Source organism: Papilio polytes, unplaced genomic scaffold (assembly GCF_000836215.1).
Source record: "Papilio polytes unplaced genomic scaffold, Ppol_1.0 DF822733.1, whole genome shotgun sequence".
NCBI lineage: Eukaryota > Metazoa > Arthropoda > Insecta > Lepidoptera > Papilionidae > Papilio > Papilio polytes.
The window spans coordinates 887,136-894,147 of record NW_013526471.1 but is presented as its reverse complement, the minus strand read 5'-3'; the positions used below and the strand labels follow the sequence as shown (position 1 = coordinate 894,147).

The following is a 7,012-nucleotide window of genomic DNA, read 5'->3' as shown; positions in this document are numbered from 1 at the left end:
TATTAAAAGGGGGCAAACGAGCAGCGTGTACACCAAGGTGGTCAACGACGCCCATGGACATCAAGTATATTTCAGTGTATTTCTAAACAGAGTAAACAATAAATGTATAATTAAAAATTAGAAGGTTTTTTTCATTCTTAGTGTTTCTAGCGCCATCTGTTACAAAATTACAAAAACTATACATTACCAGAAACATTTTTTTTTGGTATAAGATTTTACTTTTACTACCTTAAGTGCGGGAACATTGGCTCTTGTTTGTCGCATAATAAGAGATTAATTGTGCTTGTTTCTTAGAAAACCCTGTTAGTGTTAAATTACAATGCAATTAGTCTAGTAACCAGAGTCTTATTTCCTTTAGCGCCGCTAAACAAAATACTATCGGCACTTTTAAATGAAGCGTCATTTTAATGCAGCTAACCAGAAAATGTTAAGCAGATTAACTTTGAAATATGTAGTGACGACTTAAACGTAAAAACATTTGTATGGTCGAAAATATGACATTTTAACATAGAGTTTAATATTTAGAAAGTTAAACCTACAAAAATAAAATAAACAAAATAATGTAAAAAAATAAAATCTTGAGTTATCTTAAGCGAAATGAGTGCGTAAAATTTATTTACAAATCTGTAAATGAAATCCATCTCGATCGAATTAAGGACCTTGGATAGATCAAACACGATTTAGTCGATTTTGAACTTTATTCTACTACAGATAAGGCTTGTTATTGATCGGTTGAAATGCAATATATCACCGACAAAAGAACGGTCTACTCGTGCGCATGGCTGTGTTTATTTGGTGAGGTCAGTTGAATAGTAAATGCCGCGACACTAACACCCGACTCATTGCAGGCTTAGTCGGATAATGAACGCGCCATTTTATTTAATTTAATTTATTTAACTGTGCTGTGGATTCAGGTAAATATTTTTTTATTTATTTTTTTATATTATAATTATTTTTAAAACATAAAATGTTTAATCATTTTTGAAGTAATATGTATCTATGATGTCTAATTTAATTATGATTCAAAAGAAATATTATTAATTTGAATTTCGTGAATTTGCAACACATTTTATTCACGAGATCCAAATAACGTGTCTATAAAAAAATTGATTAACAAATTTGTAAATACAACATGCAAGTTCATGCTAAAAATAAATTACATGGACAAAGTTTCGAAACGTCTCAATTATTTTTCGGATAGAATGTTTTGCACTTTTGCCCCATTGGGACATCCTGTAGCATAAACAAAATAGACAAAACACACATGGTAAGACAAAGGGAATAGTAAATTAGCTCCGAGGAAATGAAATTCAGTTAGGGCAAAATTATTAATTCACTTTGATATTCTATCTGTATGTAAGTGCTCTGTGACCTAGTGAGGCAAAATGCTGTTTTCTCTGTATAAAGTATTACGTAACAATTAGTCGCCTTTAAATTGGCTTAAAAAAAATACCGCTCCAATAACCCAATACCATCAATCAATGATTAAATTGCTTAACAAAGATGAATTTGTTGTCTCTGTTAAATAGTCGTCAAGGCAATGTTTTCGGTAACATTATATACAAGTTGTCGACCTGACTACGCCCTCTTCGAAATCTTTAATACATAATTTAAATTAAAAGGTTTAAAATTTAAATACTTTTCTTCATATTTTAATTCGGACTTTTTAAGGATATGTCAGTCCGTTCTCAATTCTCGTCAACGTAATGAAATTATGTATCTATTTAAAATTTTAAGACTGTATATTAAACCCATAAATTTAATCCGCATTACATATCTGAAACTTAAACAATAAAAAGAGTAAATTAAAGCCTAATTAGTATGTAAAACTGAACAATTTATTGTAACAATGTCCTTTTTTCTGTCTTTTTTCCTTGTTCCTATTTCATTACCTGCAGACACGTCGTGCAAAATAAATGGTGTCGCAGGAAACTGACACCGTTTTATATTCACAGTATAATCTGCTTATTAAAGTACCTAATTTGACTTTACAATATTAGAATTGCTTTTATTCTTTGTTTTTAATTTCTTATTTTCTTAAATTTAAAAAATGTAGAAAGCAATTGACTCTTGTCTTTATTTACTCGTTTTTAGCTTTGAAATATAACGAAGATAAATGATTCTCAGATAGGCTTAAAATCATGTAGCGTAAATGTTTTTAAGTCATAAACTGATTGCTAGATGTGTGACAGTATATCGTAAGAAATAAGTAATGTAAGTTGTCCTGTTGGTTTAAATTTACTTGAACATGTTTATTATGCACTTCCTAATTTTGTTTTTAATGTGATAAATCGATTGCAACAATAACAGTAACAAACAAAGGGACATACAAAATACTGGATTTTTAGCAAAATATTAACTGAATAAATTGTCTACTCCATGAGGTCAAATGGGGTAGGTAGAGATGAAGGAATTGTAAATTGCATCTTGATGCAGTTTTGACGTACTTACTGGACTAACTGGAGAATTATTTTTTTCTCTTTACTTCCTCTTTACTTTCTTTTTTATTCGAATAGTACCGAAAAGCGAAGTTCTTTGATCATTAAAACTTCGGCGATTGTTCGCAGTCTCATGCAAAATAGAGAGCCGGCATTTGGATGTATTTCTAAGCGCTACGTAAATGTTTTAACTTGGTGACATTTCTATTTTCCTGTATTTCCGATCATAAATCCTCGATTTTCAGTAAAATATGACATTCTATGTCTTCAATAAGTATAGTTAAGCACTGTTTAGTTAAACACATGTTTAAAATCTAACCGTCGATGATGCTATCAGCTAACTATTGACCATAAATAAGTGTTAAGAAACAGTTTTCGATGTAAGTCAATTATTACTTACCAGCTGTTCCCGTGCGGCTTCATCCGTATGAAATTATGAAAATTTAATTTTATTGGTTACATTTGTCAAATTACAATTACAAATGTCAAAATGACATAACATGATGACAGACAACCTTGCTTCCTTGATGTTGGCAGCAAATTATGGTCTCTTTCCCACTTTAAAATTTTTATCCAAAATATTTATCCCCTAAGTTTAATGGCGTTAAAATATATAGCCTATAGCATGACGCAGGTGTAGGAATTTTTATTAAAAAAGTAATGTTCAAAAATATGCTGTTATTGCTGATATCAGGCAACAAAAAAGTGTGTGTTTACGCTTTATTATAATAATGTAGATTGGTCTAAGATATTTCGCAAACCTACGCATAATAATGTTTTAATATTCGTGATTTGTCAAATTAGTTTAGTTTTAATAATTATCTTCATCTTAATGTAATAAGGTATTCAAATAAGGCAGTTACTTTTTTTTTATCTATAGTTACATATAATAAAATTGGAGTGTCAGTTTTTAATATAAAAAGAAAAATTCCAGAATTTCGGGAAGACGATTTCGACGGGACGGGACTGGTAGCTAACATGAATAGGTATATTATTGGCTACTTTTTTTTTAATAGCCGCACTGTCAAAATGGCGTAATGGTTGGTCCTTTGAGCTGACGAGGTTGCGACATCTCGTTCTTATGATTTAAAGATTATATTAAATCTTTAAAATACAGTAATACCCCGCTTAGCACGACCCTGTTACGCGCGGTTTTAAATTTCGCGCTAAAATGCCTCGCATTACGCGAAAGAGTGCGTATTTACAAAATGTAGTCATTACTTCTCTATGGTCGCAGGAACGTGTCTTGATCGTGTGTCAAACAATTAAAAACAGTGTGGGGTATTATGAACGTATTTTACAAGAACGTAAACAAAACGCTACCCAAAAACCAATAGATATATTTTTCCATAAGAAATAACAGTATCTTCTTAGAATTAAAGTGATTGATTAAAGTTATTTGTATTAAATTTTGACTATGTTTAATCATAAACCTACATACGCGAATTTCAGTTAACGCAATTTTTTTCAGAACGTATCCCTCGCGTAAAGCGGGGTATTTATTGATATGACATCTGAATACGAGTATATGTAAAATCAGCTGAATTTATTAATTGTATTATTGACCGACTTCCTAAAAAGAGGTACTCAATTCGTCTCTATGTTTTTTAACATTGACTTTGACCATATTAAGTCTATATCCTATACGTATAGGTTTGACACACTGACCATTATATTGTTAACAATAGAATTACACTATTCATTCAGGTTTACATTGAAGATTAACAGGAAGTGAACAGGAAGTTATAGGTTGTACATTGCCTAAGCATGGCATTGGATCTATATTCTGATCACAGAATATATTTTCCTGTTTATATATAGATCGATAAATCTGTACTTATAACACAATGTATACACTTTTTAGGTATGTAGGATGTCAACATTCACAGCATTTGGAGTAAAATCCATACTTAGACTCGTTTTAGTATAACTTTATGTTTTCAAGCTAAAATTTAAATGGGAAGAACCTTAGTTGTTATTTATGCATTTGAATTTCGACGTTATCAATTAAAAGTAAAATAAAGTTATGTAAATAGTTAGTATGGAATGTAATTCAAAAGTACAGCAGACAGGGAATATTTTATTGCTTAAAATTGAGTTGATTAAAAAAATTTCGGCCAACGCGACTCTTTTTAATCCGACTAACAGGAAGGTTTTCATATTAAATTCTGGTAAATACATAAAGTTCACAGTCAATGTGAAGGCGATAATAATCAATTATCACTTGTTTAGATATCGTATGTTATTATTATAGAAAAACTAGCTTATGCTCGCGTCTCCGTTCGCGTGGAATTAAAAGAAAGTAGCCTATGTGTTCTTCCAGACTATCATCTACATCGATAGCCGTTCAGGCTACAAACTCTATCAAACATCAATCTATCCATCCAAACTTTCGCATTTATAATATTAGTAAGATTACAATTAACGGCGAACGTTAACTAAAATTTTTTGTCTTGTATTCTATCGCAGAAGACTAAAGGCCTGTTCTACCACTGGCTGATAGAGGCTCAGATAGCTTAAAAATGACTATCAGATAAGGAAACAAAATCCGATATTTGCGTCACATATTTTACACATTAGATTGTTATCAGACAATTTACAACTTGGTGGGACAGGCCCTTAACTTAAAAGCAAAACATAGTTATGATATTCATTAGTACCTTTTCAGAGATACCGATTACATATCTGCGTTCAAAAATTGCTTATTTATTTAAATAATTGTCACATTTCTACGTGTGTGTATTCAACGTTCGTCGCCGACTACAAAATATTGCGTTACAAACATAGATTTCACACGTATTTGCACATCTAAGTAAATACTAAATTTGCACAGTAATATACCCAATGTATGACAAAACATAAGTAAACTATCATCGAGAAAAAACTACACACCAATACGAATTTATTTTAATTCTTTGACAGTGTGATATTAGAACACTATTAGGTATTAAATGCCAGTAGCTGGCTCAATCACATGCCAGCTGTTTGAACGCTAACTGTTATATTAGTACGATAATTATTTGAACGACACCTACGTGGAAGTTAGTTGAGAGTTGACGTAGCTTCACCGAGAACCGATGTTAAATTCTCAAGAAAAATGGCAATGAGAAAGGAAATTGCTATGAATTTAATAAATAGAATTTCAAGTAAAGCCGCCGTCTGTTAACGTCTCGACAAACGACCGAAAGACCTTCAACCCGATAGCCGTTTCTATATTTCCTCATGTCAAACTTAAACAATTGTATCAGAAATTGTTGCAAAATACTCTTTGTTTTATTTTACAGTAAAATTATTCTTAACGGTAAGAAATATATCTAATACAAATAAAAACACAAAATTTACTTTAATGAAACTGCTAGGAACGTTAAAAGCTAAAATCACATATAAAAAACTGTACTCAATATACAGGATTGTTCCTGTTCTATCTTACTAATATTATAAATGAGAAAGTTTAGATGGATGGATGGATGTTTGTTAGAGTTTGTAACCTTAACGGCTTTACAGATCTGGATAAAATTAGGCATAGTTGTAGAGCATAGTCTGGAAGAACACGTAGGCTACTTACTTTTGCTTTTTTTAACTCAACGCACTGAGTCGCGCGGGAAAGCTAGTTATTTATACAAATGTTTTTTTTATTTTACTACTATACTAGTATAGTTATTTCAATGAAAAACTGTACATTAAACAAAGTAACGCCAATAGCCTAATGGTTTGGGGTACGGTCCGATCTTGCGGTCGAGGGTTCGAATCCCGCTATTTGACTATCGTCGTGAACCATATCCTAACACAAGCCTAGAACTTAGTTGGAATGGTTAAAGGAAACATTAGTAAATTAAAAATCTACTAATCCTTGTCAATAAAAAATAGATTAGAATAAAAAAAAACATTTTTATAAATGTTTAACTCTTGTATTTGTAATGTATAAATTGTGTAGAGTAAAGCGCGGAACGATCAAATACATTCCTCTATCTTTATTACTCATGCTTTAAAATTGTACAAAGTTGTTGTTCACAACCGACACGGTTCAGTTAACACGGAGCGAAGTTAAAAAATAGTTGAGCAATGGAGATTATTTTAATTTAGTTGTAAAGCGTAAATCATGTTAGTATTTAAATTGTTCAAAATGTAATTCTTAATTCGTAAATACTAAGGGCCTGTCCCACCAAATTGTAAATTGTCTGATAACAATCGAACGTGTTTAAAAATGTGATGGAAATATCAGATTTTGTTACCTTATCTGACAGTGATGTCATTATAGTATCTGAGCCTCTATCAGCCAGTGGTGGGACGGGACCTAAATGTCGTATCAAGTATAATAGGTTATTATCATATTTCTTTTGTATTATATTTAAACAAGTGTTCGAATGTATTTAAAAAGAAACGAAAATTAAACATTTACTTAATATACCAAATCAATATCGAAACTCTACTTGGTTTCTTATGACAAAATAACAGGCTGCGAGGAGAATTTGCCAAAAGAATGTAGTGGTAGTGCCCGCTTTAACATCTTAGCACGAATGGGCCGGCACGCCCGGTGTAATACCACGACCACACAGAAGACAGGCGTGAAATGG

General features: G+C 31.5%; 1 protein-coding gene across 1 annotated transcript in view; it reads left to right on the top strand.

Annotated features, from left to right (window-relative positions):
- The first annotated feature begins 818 nt into the window (after positions 1-818).
- LOC106105692 (proton-coupled amino acid transporter 4-like) overlaps positions 819-7,012 on the top strand; it is a 20,874-nt gene continuing 14,680 nt past the window's right edge. Inside the window, exon 1 of the mRNA XM_013286118.1 lies at positions 819-914. The gene's annotated coding sequence lies outside the window, so the exon portion shown is untranslated. The remainder of the gene's footprint in view (positions 915-7,012) is intronic.